General features: G+C 40.2%; 1 long non-coding RNA gene across 1 annotated transcript in view; it reads right to left on the bottom strand.

Annotated features, from left to right (window-relative positions):
• Positions 1–15289, bottom strand: part of LOC123980649 — a 26636-nt gene extending 11347 nt beyond the window's left edge. The window contains exons 1-2 of the long non-coding RNA XR_006827536.1: positions 15157–15289; positions 1285–1342 (exon numbers count right to left, since the gene is read on the bottom strand). This is a non-coding gene — a long non-coding RNA (uncharacterized LOC123980649). The remainder of the gene's footprint in view (positions 1–1284; positions 1343–15156) is intronic.
• Between the last annotated feature and the right edge of the window lie 921 nt (positions 15290–16210).

The following is a 16210-nucleotide window of genomic DNA, read 5'->3' as shown; positions in this document are numbered from 1 at the left end:
TGGCAGGCTTTTCCACTTCCATGCGGCTCGGCATCCTCTGGGGTACTACATGTCTGTCTGTCATGCAGTTTGCCATTGACAGAGGAAAAATACTTGTTTTACACCAGTAAACCAAACTAAATGGCTTTGAGCTCCTGAGAAAGATACTGAACTGAAATTAACTGAATTGAAATGAAGTCCTCCCGACTTACAATCTGCCTCAGTGAGCCAAACTGGAAAGAACAACATGGACTTAACGAGATCAATGGAAAACACTGTAGTGGGTGTTGCTTGCTTGAGGTGAAAGTCTCCTTTTAAATACTACTACTCTTGAGGACTGCATCTTGCTACAAACATCTTTGGATGCAACTGTTGAAATGTGTCCTTAATGAAATACATGCATTTCTTGTCTCCCCCCCCCCACCACCACCACCACCATTTTGATATCTGCTCAGGTCCTCTATAATGGAAAAGGGTCCATTATCTGTAGCTTTGGGCCTTCTACACATCTGTAATATGCACTATAATTAAATGCTTTACCAGTACATTAGGACCCTCTGTGGAATAATATTATGCAACTGATCATCCAAATGTAATGTTTATTGTGGGCTGCGATGTAACCTCAAGGTCTGTATCATCAAACACATACTACTGATGGTATTCATGTATGTATTAATTCATTTATATACTGTGAAGCTACACTATACATGTTTTCCTCACGACCTCCAGTAAATCTTATGCCCGTTTATTTGTGATACACAAACTTTATGTAACGTATCTCGTTACGCAGTATTTATTAATTATGCAAAGTTACAATTAAACACTAATTTAGCAAGTTTTACAAATGCACTAAGGATTTCTTTTTTTTTTTAAACAGAAAAATGAAAATTGATTTTACAGAACAGGTCTGTGCGATGTTCCCTTTTCTGCTTGTACCCTCAGTGTCTTTTCATTTCCAAATATATATTTTATGCATATCCTAGCAAGTTTTGTGATGACAAAAGGGATTTCCCTTTTCCAGTTGTGTTAAATTGTTATTGAATATTGTAAATTCACTTTTTATTGACTGCATATACACAGATGTCCTTCTGCACACACATTTGTCTAAACATCAAGCCTGATTGCTTTCATTTAGGTTTGTTTTCATGTCATTTTGCACCAGTTTGTTGTTGAGACTTATATAAACAAAGGGCAGCTCACCACACTGTTTTTGTCCATATAGCATAAATCTGTACATTTACAATTAAAACATTTTGATGCCTCTTCGTATTGTAATTGAATGTAAAATGCTGTGCGTATTCTTACCTCTGGTGTTGTGGGATTGCATTGGTCAGATGGCACTGCTGATAAGATGCATCGAGACCTTAGTGGACAAACAGAATGAAAAAACACAGAGCAGCAACTTGAGTTAATAATAATTCATTTACACTTGAATAAATGTGTCATCTAAATAAATGTTTATATAATTACACAAACCCCCAAAACACAGTTCTTTTACAACTAACTATTACTGTCAACACTTGCTTCAACCTACTCTATTACAACAGTTAACTTATATAGTCGTGGTCAAACCTTGCAGGTCTGTCACATAATGCACTACTACAGAAAACTGTTGGTATTCTCATGTTTATTTGGTAGATGTGGTAGTTGTTGAAAAATGGACTGGATAAAAATATTGGCACCTAGGTTTGTCTTCTATTTTCAAATCGTATTAAATTCAATCACTGCTACTTGAGCTCACAGATTGCAGGGTGCAGTGTTACGTTGCAGCATGCCAGTGACGCAACAACGTGAATGTGTGCGGAGAGAATTGGAACGCCCCCTGAACGCTCTGGATGACCTTCGGAATGCCAAAGACCGAAATGAACCAAGTTAGACCTTTCACTACCGTCTTAGTGGTAATTGCCCTCAACAGATACGCAGCAGGATACCGAGTATTTTGACACATCAGTCAGTAGGTATTTACAGTCAGAGCATGGAAACAGACCCACAATTAGGTGCTCAAATGGTTCATTCACAACCGGAATGAGTTGTAATGGAGCAGGTTTAACAGCTTTCCGATTAGCTGACACACATGACGTGTCTTAATGTATGCTCCAACACCTCTCTTCATCCGCGGCCAAAAGAAAAGTCTTTTTCACACTAAAGTGCCCACTCTCATCATGTGCGGGTTTAAGACAAGAGGAGAACATATAGTCTGTACCACCAGCTGAACGACAGCATCTCCAACAAAGTAAGTACCCAGAGTCAACCATTTCCTCAACAACAAGCCATTTTGTACAAAGTACCCACAGGCTACACTGCTTCCTGATCTCCTTAAGGCTCGTGCAGACTAAACGACTTTCAGCGTCGGCAGATCGCCCTGCTGTTCAGACTACACAACTTGCCGTCTTGTGACTGGAGTCTTGAAGTTGTTGTGGCGTTCACACTACGTGACTGATCGGTGACAGGAGGTCACACACTACATGAGCTTCCAACAACCGTCACCTGACGCTGGTCTCCAAACCACGTTTTGTCAAGAAAACTCATGTGAAACGGGAAATGATGCGATCCTACACACAAAACAGCTGTTGTTTGTTATTACAAAGATAGTGATTTTGAAATTAATGACAGCTTCTTAACTAGCCTACTGTAAGTCAACACATCCCCCAGACTCTCAAACCATGTGTTAGAACTTAATAAAACTGTAACGTTGCATCATCAACAATAAACCTGTAACCTGTTTTTCACAGAGCACAAACATGTAATGAACAATGCATTCAGACAGCTTAAACTACTTTAGGTCAACACATCCCCCAGACTCTCAAACCAGTGTAACAAACTAAGTAAAACTGTAACTTTGCATGATAAACAATAAACCTGTAACCTGTTTGCAGCCGACGTTAATAATTAACGTGTTGGCAGCCAGTGGGACGTAAATAATTACGTTAATCGACCACCTCAAGTTCAGCAAGTAAACAATGGCTCATTCACCTTTTCATAACGAATGACTGTCGGATCTAACCTCCAGTAGGACGTAGCTAAAGCAAAAATCAAGCTAACATTAGATGGCCAATGCGGTGCTAAACATGTTTACTAACCTCAGGTCACTAACCTATTTTGCGTTTGGGCCTTGTTCTATGACTACAGAGCTACTCTGATGTTCTCTTGGAGGCGTTTGTCGCCTACCACTACCGAGAAGTGCGCCGCAATCTTCAGTAGCTGCTCCTTAGCAGAACGCTCCAACGCCTCTTCAGACGGAGCTGCAATAAACGCATCACACTCTGCCATTACAACAAACTACAACTGGCACTTCAAAACCACAGCAACAGACCCAGCAAGACAGTGCAGCTTCCTCATGCGCACAAAGAGGACAAACCCTCACCCGGTATGGAGATCAACCCAGCTAACTAACTCATCCCTAGTCTTCACGCAGCTACTTGTGGTGGGTATTTGTGCACTAATGACAGCTGGCTTGGAGGAGCGACTAGCAAAACCACAGACATGCTCCTAAGCTTAAAAGCTTCACCAACGTTCGCCATAACACTACCAAGGATCAGCTCAACAAGCCCAAAAGTGGACCGTCGCTGCAGCCTACAAGAGAAAACTCCACCCACTTTTATCTGCTCTGGAGTAGGTTATGTTCCAGATAAGAGATCAACTCTATGAAAACGCCGCCTACTGACCAATCAGCCCTCTTGGAAAATGACATCACCATCTGTAAGAAATCCCACAGACTGGTTTATAGGCTGCTTTATGTTTGCAGTGAAACTCTTGTCTAGCGATATCGTCCTACAGAGACTGATTAAAAGCCTTTGGCTATTGTTGCCTACATGTTTTTACAGTAGGCTGAGCCTACTTACTGCTTTGAAATGTGTTTAATAGCCTATTTTTTTATTTGCTCCCAATCCGTTTCACAGCTGTTAAAATAAATGGGTTTCATTTTTCTTATGTGAGGCTGAATATTATGAGCAGTTTGGTAGGGATATTGAAATACTAAATTTTAATATGATCGTAGGTTATCTAGCCTATTTTAGGTTAGTATAGCGTACTACAGAGACTGTAGTCATGTTCCGCCCCACCTTTTGCAATGTGGGCGCAGGTAATGAGTTTTCTGTAGCCTAAATGTTGAGATTCAGTCTTTCAGCCACTATTTGAGCACATTTTATGGCATGAATGGATTTTTCGTTTCATTATTTCATGAAGTTAATTTAGAACAATGTTTGGAACACTTTTGAGTGTGTTAAATAAATTAAAGGAACTATATGTAAGTGTTTCAATGAAATTAATCAAATTTTGATTGCCTTATTGTCAATGGGCTCAAAAGCACACACCTGTTTTCTCCGTTGGTTGCATCAGCCACTATTCTATTCTAATGTGGGGACTCGGATTCAGCCCTGTGCGCTCCCGAGCGTCTCTACAGCGACAACACGGCAGCTAACGGCATGCAGTCCACTAACACCATAAAACAACCAGCTCACAGCAAAACACAGGCTCCACGTAAGGATACAAAACAACAATAGAGGTTTATGTGCTGAAGCCCATCAGACCAAACAGGTCACATTAAGAACAAAGTGAGCATTAGTAAAGCTGGACAAACACAGAGAAAGTCACGTTAGCTCGCCGGCTTACGCCGAGCAGTTGCTAATGTTATCTGGTGCAAAGTTATATCGCTTTCCACATTCCTTCACCAACTAACGCCACCCATGTTACTATCCTGTGTACCACTGTTGATTTAGCCTGCAAGAAAGGATATAACGGCAAAAAGCAAATGTGGAGCGATTTGTTTACTAACGTTAGCCTGTAGTGATGCAGCCAGATAACGCTACCGTAGCCTAGACCTGCCGCTGTTTGCTTCGTAACATTCAGTTTAGGTTTTTAAGTAAAGTAAAGCTGCAAACTTTTGTTTGGTATGAAGAAATGAATGCGACATATTTGCGGATATTCTTTCCGTGCTAATCTCCGTATGAAAGCGGCTACACTCTCACTCTCCCCTCCCGACTACTGTCCCCTAACGCCCACCCCATTACAAATCTACGCCAATCAAACACAAGTAACATGAAAATAACAAACAACAACCAAAGAACGCCCCTAATCCGTGTGGTACACGATTTTAGAGACTTTGGCACATTGGGGACCAATTTAAGTGCAACACACCACCAACAATAACGCTGGTCTGCTGCTAATTGCCGTCAAATAGAAATGATATGCCGAATATATTTACCTGCCAATGTGGCAGGTAGCCTTCCAACATTTGGCCGCCAAACGGAAAATCCACCTGCATTTTGGCGGGTGTTAATGTCCATCCCTGGTCTGACTTCCTGCCACTTTTATGCAAATGTGGGACTCTAACCAGAAGAAAACACCAACATACATTCCTTCCAGGGAACAGCAGCAGAGTATCTAGTGGCTGCAGAGCTCTATCGTCTGGCTGCATTTCCAAATCTTTCACAGTCAGTGATGTAGTGGTAAATAAAAAAGGTAGGTAAAAATACTTTATTGCCTCTTAATTTAACTTCAAAAAACATTATCCTATTCGTCAGATTTTTTAAAATTCAGAATGGAAATTTAAAATAAACTGAATGTCAAATACAATCGAATACATTTAAGTTGGTTGGGTTTACCATTCATCCATCCTAACTTTTTCAATGCGTACATCTTTATTATTGAAGGCAGGTGTTTTCACACCCCATTTGTCTAACTTTTGCTCTTGACCCCTTTCTTCGAAAGTCTATTTTAGAACTTGAAAGGCCCCTGAACATTACATGAGGCCAACACTGTCACCACCATTAGTGACCAGGAGGAGATAAGTGCTTCTTTTTATGCTCTCAGCTCACTGTATTTTTTTTTTCACCAAGATAAAAGACTGTAGTATTTAGCATTAAGTGGGCTGCTGGCATCTCTGCTCAATACCTCCACGTCAGAGGCAGCGGGGAGTTGTGCACTTTCCCTTTTATCCTGATCTAAGATGTTTTTAAACCAGTTCAGAGGATGAAAGGGGGGTTTGTGTTTTTAGTGTAAAGTAAAAGTGAGAAGCTCAATACCTAAACGCACAAAACGATTGCCAGCATACTAACAGGGAAAGAAGAAGAAAGGCAACCTGCCTTGTCAATTTAATGACATTCTGAAGTTACATGGGGATGTTTTGGTAAACACTTAACATCTGTTTTACTGTCTCTTGTGGATAATGGAGACAAAGATTCTGGCACGTTGCTGACATGGGTCCCACATGTTCACACATGTGCAAACACACCAACTCGATCTCCAGTGAGTTCTGTTCATATACAAACGAGATACGATCAGTAGAGAATTCCCTTAATCATTGGCGACCCAGGATCACAAGCACACTTAATTTAACCTCTGCTATAATCTGTGTCTATTCTAAACTTGTCTTAGATGCCATAGACATTGAAAACGGTCTCAGCGATGTGTTGTATGACAGACATGGACCACAATGCAATTCAACAATTTGTTTGCAAGGCCCCAGCAACTGCACTTGTAAAGACACACAGCGTTAATCAGGTCTCTCTTGCATAAATGCTCTGTATACCTCTGTAAAACCGTGAACAGAGTCACAAAATAATCCCCGTTAGCCAACATGGTTGTCTCAGCACTACATGGACGCTCGGCCACACACGTGCCTCAACACATGCTTCTCCTCCATTTAGCAGATGTATGTGCGAAATAAATTAATACTTTAGCTCCAATATAATCTATACATTCACTTTACACGTCTTCAAAACAGCTAAACATGCCGTTTAAAACAACAAGACGTGGAGCCTACAGCCGATATCGGCTCTGTGAGGCTGCACATTAGACATAGCAGTGCTTTGAGCTAAATGCTAATGTCAGCATGCTAACATGCTCACAAGGACAATGCTAACATTATGATGTTTAGCAGGTGTAACATTTACCATGGTCACGTTCTTAGTTTAGCGTGTTAGCAAGCTAACATTTGCTAATTAGCAATAAACACAAAGTGCTGCAGAGGCTGATGTCATTAGTTTTGCAGGTCATAAACAAACGCATGGGACAAATAAAGTCATGAGTGGTGAACTGACCAAACAACATTACCAATCAAAAAGACACGCTAGTGTGGCGGAAAATACCACAGGCTAATCAGAGCAAACAAAAAAAGGCCTACTTTCCCAAAGAAAAGAGCAAGTATAGTTTGTAAAATACAAGTAAATACAGTCTAGTCCCTGTTAAAACACAAAACATTTCTTTTATAGGAAAGCGCACATAAAAACCTATTTACTCACTTAAAAAAAACACATGAGCAACAAGCGGACACACAGCGAAAATCCTGCCTGTAGTTTAGTGCACAGCCACACGACTACAGATACATTAACAATACTTAAGCTTATTGTATAATTTTATTTACCAATCAGGCAATTATTACTGAAAGTAAGTTAGTTTGAATTGAATTTCACCCGCTGTCTATGCCAACTGTTCTTGTGACCTGAAAATGACAGTGATTAAGTATAAAAGGGGTAAAATGTTTAATTTTCACACAGATTTTTACCTGTTTAATTATTTGGAAAGAGAAAAAAAATATTTTTATTTAAAAAAAGTGAGCAATAACTGTACTTTATTATCTATTCAATAATCAGATAAAAATTATAATTTGGATAATCTAGTTAAGATTAGGTTTCCACAACTCCACATTTTTCATTTTGATGTATTAATATAAAAGATGCCATTCAGCTGAATGAGTGATATTTGTAATTTGGCCCAAATTCGAGACATAAGTACAACATTTAACCTGGAGCGAATCCTTGATTAAATTAGCTAAGTCAACCACACATCACGTCTGCCAAATGTGAGCTTTTAGATCCCATTTATGTCCATGCACCCACACACACACAGCTCACAACCCATTTTCCTTTCTCTATCCTGTCCGTCTTTCTTGATGCTTTCTCGCCAGCTTACGGGAACCTTTCAGTCTCTGCTGCCCTTCTCACTGCCTCATTCCCCATTCTCGCGCCCCCTTGGTCTTCCCTCTTGTTCAGGACTCAGGGTCAGCTGAGCCACGTCCTTGTGATTGATGCCCCATCCAGACCTCAATCTTTATGCCATTATGCACCAATTGCGGCGATTACTTTTGGCCGCAGTCTGAGGACAAGTGACTGAGTCAGCCGGGGGGTCAGGGGGGGTGTACAGGATTACAAAACACACTGTTGTTCTTATACCGACACACACACACACACACACACACACACACCACCAACCAGTCAGCCAGCCTCAATGACGCTGTAAAGAATTCTCCTGTAAGCGCCGTCCTCTACTCAATCCCAGCATGCACTGCTGTGTCATAAGTGGCAGTCTACGCTAACAATGAATGACCTTTTTTGCCCCCTTTCCGGACACAAAGTGCAAAGACATGAAGGATGAAAGAGACGGAGTGAAGCCATTGACGCACTGCATCAGCTTGATTATGTGAGCAGTAACCACAGAGACAGTGTGGACGCCTGCCGGAGGGTCAGCTGACGGGTCGCGGTGGCCAGTTTCCTGCTTTGTCAGATTTTCCCATTCATGGGGAAACACTGCGTGTCACAATGTAATCTCTGTGTTCCTCCTTCTTCTTTTTATTTATACTTCATTGTAGCTCTGTGACTCGTGGATTTTCTGTGGCTTTCTTAAAAGTCGTTAAAATATATAATATAAAAAGAAACGTAATGCCTAAAAACCTGATTTGCCCCAGGTTTAGTTTTTTAACTAATGAAAAAAGAAACACAAAATCTTTTTCTTCACTGCTCCAACATTTCATTTAGATGCTACCATAATTTTTTGTGTTCAGCCAGGTTAAGGCTGCTTTGGCTGTTTGCCGAGCTCAAGTAAAAAACAAATAAGGCATGAACTGAGTGAGGGAGTACCTGTGTATTTGATTACAGGTCAGGTCGCATGGTCTTAATAATCAATAAAAAAATAAAACAAATCAGGTCAGGCCCAGAATTGATTGAGATGATTGTGGGTAATAAGCCAGTGTTGTTGAACTTGATATGGGACCGACTCTGGGTTTCCAAATCTGGACCCATGTAGCAGTTCTATGTCCATCTTATGCATCATCACACACATTTTTCCATATTGAAACTTTGGAATCTTCTTCAGTTTCAAATAAGGCTGAATTAATAACAACCGAACACTGAATTGCTTGAGAATTGAGTTTTAGACTTGTATACCAAATGTAATGAAAAGGCAGTGAAATTGTAATGGAATAAAAAATAGAATTACATAAAAATAACACTGTATATTAGAGACGTACGAACTGCAATTGTCTTGTCCAATCCCGATTTTTTTCTTTCTTTCTAAGAACTGTAGACGACAGCATACACAGACATTTTGCTAACTTTCAATTGTACTAACGATTAAATAACTGTTACAGGGTTACAGTACTTTCTCTCACTCAAACTGATCCTACCAGCAAGTATTGTGTCTGTATCCAAAGAGTGTATAAGTTAATACTCCTTTGTCATCCAAAAACTATTATATAACACACCAATGAGCCACACTGTTCTGCTGCACTGGTTGACGTGTCTTCTTTACCATGAACTGTGGTTTAATTTGCCCCAAACAGCCACTACAGCGCCACATGTGGATTAACCTGCCTCTGAAAACAGTCCCCAACAAATGCACTCCTCCTGTTTTAGTAATGTTTGTTAAAAACTACAGTGACCAGTTGTTTTAGGAAATTAAATGATATGTGACTTTTTAAAGATGGATGTCTTTTAGTGGGTTTGACGAGCCACAGACAGGCTAGGGGAGTATTAAAGGGTAACTTTTTAAACCTGGACCCTATGTTCTCATGTTTTTTGTGTCAGTGTGACAAGCGTGCTGCAGTCAGCAACAGCTAAACAGGGCTTGCACACCATCAAAGTACGTCCACTAGGTGCTTGTTTTTGCCACTGAGTGTTCTGAGTAATAATCAGAAACAGCCACTATATCGCTCTGTTCAAAAACAGTAGTTTTATCTTGAAGAACTGGGGAGTTTCTGGTCTACTGCTGCCTCGATCGGTTAGTTTGTGTGTATTATTGTGTGACCTAAACGGTTAAAAACACCAAGGTCAAACAATAATACACACAAACTAACCGATCGAGGCAGCAGTTTTAATTACAAATTACTGTCTGGTGGTTTTGGAAAATGTCCCAATTAGTCACAAAAACATGGGAAAACAGGGTCCAGGTTGAAAAAGTTTAACAAGTAATACATTGTTGACTTGGGTGTTTTAAAGGGATTGAACACCAGTCTTGCGCTTTAATTACACAAATGATTCTATCTCTACTAATTATGTTAGTAATTTGACCAATAACATAAAAAAATGTACTAACCCCATCATGGTAAAAAAAAATAAAAAAAAAGATAGAAAAAAAAAGGTTCAGTCATTTATAAAAAACCTGCCTAATTAAACCATGATTGTAAAGAACCAAAGATAATTACAACAAACACATCTATTAGTATTCATGACCTATTTGTCATAGTGACATGAATTGGCCACACAGGATTTTACTGCGTCGCACAGCGATTCCCTCGTGATGCATTAATAGATGTTAATTCACGCTGGTGTCGGGAGACCCAACGTGTTTATGTGAAGTTTTATGACCTCCTCTTATAAACTGTCCATTAATGAAAAGAGATATGGTATTGATAAACTATATAATATCAGGAAGCTTGTTACGAGTGTGAGCAGATGAGACTGCAGCATGAGAGCCAAGTCGAATGTCAAGTCTCTTTCAGTTATATTCTGGTTATTATTCACGTGCATCACACGCCCTAAAGATCCTTGACGCTGAAGTCAAGGTGCTTATTAGACAAAAAATGTGCAATATCAATGCAATCAGTCCTCAAATAAAATGTGAAGAAGCTAACAACTCAAATGTGGCATTCATTTCATTTTGACACCCCGGCGTGAGAATCCCACAACGCAAACACAGAAACAAAGAAAATCAAACCTGAGCTCGAAATCAGCGAAACACTTAGAACAGACGATGTATTAAAGTGCTTACAGTAGTGGGTAGTAAAGTTTCCAAAACCCATAGTGGAAACTAGGCCCCTGGCAAAAAGGATGAATAAGGCAACGAGACTCGAGGCTTCACTAGAATACACAATAATAAACTTGATGTTTAGTTAATAGGAAACAGGTTCAAATAACTCACTGCAAGGAGATTAAGACTTCGGGTCAATTACCAATTTAAGAGATTATTGCAGTGTAGAGAAACAGATGAAGCTCATTCTCATCAATTTCAAGAATAATGTAATTGCAGGTACGATTCTTCTTCTTCTCAAGTCACTCCGGCACAAAATCCAGGTAATACCTGACTGTGCTCAGCAGCCGTCATCAAAGCTCACAGTGCTCATTATCCACTGACGCCATTCAACAGTAAGAGGACTTTAATGACTCTTAATAAGCTCACTCTCTGCATGCGAAATTCTGCCTGCTATGAAAAATCCAGTTCCCCACATTCACTGGATGTAATATTTGATAGGTGTCTTTGCAGTTCTGTTTTGCAGCTGCTGGGGTTTAATCAGGGTTGTGTAATGTATTTGTGTGACACTGTTTTATTTACTGCTTTATTTGGGTAAAGGAAGTGTCCTCGGATGACTGGTTGAGAAAAGCTGGATGGTTATTGAAATTTTAATTGAAATTCACATGTTAGGTCACAGTGCTTTGATGTTTTCATTAAACAACGTGTAGTATCTTTTTAAAATCAATCCGTGAATCCATAATTAACCCTTTTTCATTCGTACAGCCCATATGTAACACCTCATCTATTAATTGTGTCGTCAGTAATGATGTGTCCACACCTCTGCACAGGAGAGAAAGGAAAAGGAAACTTCATGTATGCAAACATGTCAACAGCTGCCTTAAAAGTTACAAGGGGTTTTCAGACTGGATACAATTGAAGGATGAAGCCTCTATGTCTTCAAATAACTGACAATGCAATCAACATTTAAAGTATAACATAGAAAAACAATAAAAACTGCACATTAGATGTCAAAGTGGACACCTTCAACATGCTTTTTTCATCCGACCAACAGTCCAAGACCTAAGGTTTTTCATCATTTACAATAATATCAACATGGAAAAACAGCAAATCTCCAAATTTGATCTTTAGTTAATAACTGAAATGATTCTTCCATTATCAAAAATGTTGTGTATTCATTTTATAACAATCATGACTAATTGCGTCACCACTAGTCATATGTCTAGATTTAAACCTAACTTGGGTATTTAACTATTGATCACACTATTTTATTAAATGGAAAAGTGATCATATCGCAATATGATAAAACAAGATTGCGTAATCACAAAGGCCGCGATTATGGTCACATGACACGCAGGAGTAAAGCAGTCTGCAGAGGAAGCATCAACTTTGCACGTTACGCTGCGCGACGTGCAGAGCCGCAGGGCACGCATGCAGAACTCTGCACAAGACCGGTGAATGGCAGGCGAGCAAGCAGAGAGAAAAGGGTCAACAATAAGACTGTAAATCCTCAGTCGATGCTTTGTTTAATCCATATAACTATATAGCACACACAAAGTCTGGGATTATTTCAAGCTAAAGAAAACAACAACAACTCTGTAACGTTACCGTCTGTCCACCGTAAAACAAAACTGATGTCGCCTCGGCAACCGCACGACGGCGCCTGATCAGAAAGCAGCCGGTGTTCTGCTAGCGGACCACGGACAAGGTAACAACAACTTTAGCATTTAAAGGGGCATTATGTAGTTTTCAGCGGCCACTAGCGGTGCAGTTTTAAGATTGCTACCAGGCGTGTGCTCGTACGCGTGCTCGCTTGAACTCATGAGCGAGCATAATCCGAAACACAACCGCTTTCATACAGAAATCCTGCAATAAACGCAGAAACACACTAGCTTTTCACTCAGACATGTTCAGGCTCCGTTACTTCAACGTACCCGTCTCGGAGGCAGATCAACACCGACGCCGTACCTTTCATTCAGCGCGGCAAGACACCGGCATATTGGCACAGTACTCCCGAAAAAAGGCAAAGTGAGAGCGGCTATAGACAGGCAGGGAGCCAGCTTCACACAACATGATAGAAACTCAGCTAAACTCCCACTACAACGTTACAGTAATATTTTTATCAGCTTGATGTTGAACTAATCCATGCTCGTTACATGATAAAGTTACACTGCATTTAGCCGGCATGCTACATTGTTAGCTCGCCTGCTGCTTTCAGTAACTGTCTTTACTATCTGTGAATCTGTCACCGGAGGCTCAGCAGTGTCAGCACAGCTAAATGTATTGGATGATAATGAAACGGTTAGTGAGCTGGACTGAATATTATAACGAGATTATGTGTGGATGTGGATGTTTCTTCCTCTGGGTTTTATATTATGTGGGTCATGTTAGTTACAGCGACTGAGAGGTGGAGGAGCTGTGTACCTGAGTATCGGTAAAAGGCAATAAATCTAAATCGAACGTTATGAAGCAAACAGCAGCAGGTCCGAGCTACTGTAGCGTTTGGTGGCTGCTCGTGGCTGCATTACAATAGGATAGTGAACAAACCGCTCCACTTTTGCTTTTTACCGTTACATAATTTCTTGCAGGCTTTGACACTTTGACATAACAGTGGCACAGAGGAAAGTAACACGGGTGGCGTTAGTTGGTGAAGGAATGTGAAAGCAATATAACTTTGCACCAAACAACATTAGTAACTGCTTGGCGTTAGCCGGCGAGCTAACGTGACTTTCTCTGTGTTTGTCCAGCTTTACTAATGCTCACTTTGTTCTTACTCGACATCATCTGAGCCTGTTTGGTCTGATGGGCTTCAGCACATAAACCTTTATTGTTGTTTTGTATCCTTACGTGGAGCCTGTGTTTTGCCGTGAGCCGGTTGTTTTATGGTGTTAGTGGACTGCATGTCGTTAGCGCTGCATGTTGTCGCTGTAGCACGAGAGAGGCTCGGGGGCGTGACCCGGAGACCTCACATTAAAAGCAGAATAGTGGCTGATACAAGCAACGGGGAAAACAGGCGTGTGCTTCATTTCTAAGTGAGTACTCAAATCTTTCACTTAAAAATGCCTCAGTATGAAAATCCTAGGGTAAATGTTCTGAATTAAAGTTGTTTCTCAAATGTAGATACAACTATTTATCTGCAAGAGGTACTCAAGTATCACAAAGTAAAAAGTGCTCATAATGAACAGTGACTCAGATCCTTTACGGCCCCTTCCGAAACAAAATTCTTGGCAAATGTGGTTATACTGCAGTTATTATGGAGCACTGTATTAGAGCTTGAGTGTGTGCATTTAGTCTAATGGCAGTGTTGAAAGATATTGCAGAATTATAACTATAAAGTATATTCAAATGTCAAACTCATTTTCTGGCATTTTATGACGATGATGTGCACACGTCAGACCATTTTCCCGTCACCCTTTTCTGTTTTACATTAATTTTTTATTCAAATGCGTCTGTGGATGTCCTTTATGTCAGTGACTATCAACACCACTTTACATGACACATTGTCATAAATGGGCCTGTTTAAGCCATCATTTTTCCATCCAATTCATGGCCATTTTCCGTGGAGTTGTAAGAAGAGTGGTTATAATTAATAACTCTACAGCTCTGAGCCGACTCACGGTCTCATGTATACACTCTGGACCAGAGTAGAGCAGCAGGGAAGTTATCATTCAGGGGTAGATCTAACTTTTTATACAGTCTCTTCTCATAAGAGTGTTTCAATGATTCAGGTCAAAAACAACAGCAACAGCCACACAGAGAAGGAAGATTTGTTAACGGTGGTTTATAAACCATCACCAGAACTGTCAGTATTATTCCTGGTAAGTTATGTGCACTTCTATAGTTTCAGGTAATGGCTTTGTGCAGCTACACCCTTTCCACAGAGGTTGATATATAAACTCCACCACCAGGCCAAATATTCATTCAGTTTACAGTATGTGGGCTAGTCAGACACTCCTTCCCTGATATTTACTAGAATTAAACACAAAATAGTAAAGAACTCACTCAAAACAATAAAGAAAATGGGGTCTTGTGCACTGCAGCCAGTGCAACAACAATTAATAACGTTAAGTGCATATAAATCAAACAGCCCAAAACTTCTAATACAATCAACAGTAACATAGGACACCTGCAAGCAACACAAACACCAGAGTAACATCCGTAATCACGCCAGAAATACACAAAAAGACGAGGCCTGTCCTGCAGTTTGTTACTCACCTGTCTGAGCCTGATTCTGCTTCACAGTCAGGCCTTCAGTCGGTCCTTCACTCTCAGCGTTTAATATAACAAACTCACTCCGTTTCAGCAGCGTTTCAGGTGGATGACGCCAAAATTGCACAATAGACTTGGCTGACTGTGACAAACTCGACAAGCTGGGGGGGGGGGGTTTGTCATTAAACCCTCAGCAGTGTCGTTGGTGTTAACTAAAAAGATGACCGTGTTAATGAAAACGAGTGACACTGTGTTTCTCCTTAACTGTGTTCCTGTCTAGCTACATCTGTTGGTAATGTGCCAAAGTCAATTTCCTAATGTTCCCCACATTTTTATTTTATGCCATTTAATTAGACCTTCTGAGATAGTTTACTGTAACCAGCTAAACTGCTGACATCAATTTACATGTTTTTTTTACTAACAGTATGTATTAAGTTAATTATGTAATTAAATGCAGGTAGATAGCCTTTATGTTGCCTTTTAGTTGGTTTACCATTTATAATATGAGCTTTCATGGCTATTTTGACTGGTATAGGTTGATTTTAGTTTAATTGGTTATAATGTTAACTTTTTTTTTTTAAACAATCTAATTAATTTAGTAGTTATATGAAACATTGAATTGTCTAAAAGAGTAAATTGAATTGTCCTTGCTGCAAAAAGGACTGTAGATAACTTTTAAACAGTTATTAATTCGGTTGTATGGTACCATTTCACAAAAAAATATTAGTTCCAGTGACTATTACAGTAGTGCCACTTGCTAAAAAGTGGTCCACTTCAGCTGTACCCATCCAATTGTTCACAAACTGATAATGGTTCGCCTGGGTCCCTTGAGACCCCTTGAGGTCCTGGACCTGGGTGTGGCTGCACCCCTCCTATCCCCAGCTGCACCACCTGTAATAAATACCCAACCTACTGTGTCTATCACTAATAAGCTTGAGTTACTGCGTCCTCACATTTTGACTGACAGGTTGTCGGTACATTTTCTTACAGAGCTGAAAAACACTGCGTTGGTGGTGCCACTTGCCTTCCTCGTTATTCTGCAAGGTCATTGTGTTTCATG

The sequence above is a fragment of the Micropterus dolomieu genome, linkage group LG12 (genome assembly GCF_021292245.1).
Source record: "Micropterus dolomieu isolate WLL.071019.BEF.003 ecotype Adirondacks linkage group LG12, ASM2129224v1, whole genome shotgun sequence".
NCBI classification, from domain to species: Eukaryota; Metazoa; Chordata; class Actinopteri; order Centrarchiformes; family Centrarchidae; genus Micropterus; species Micropterus dolomieu.
Note: the sequence above shows the minus strand (reverse complement) of the source record. Positions and strands in the feature narration are given on the sequence as shown.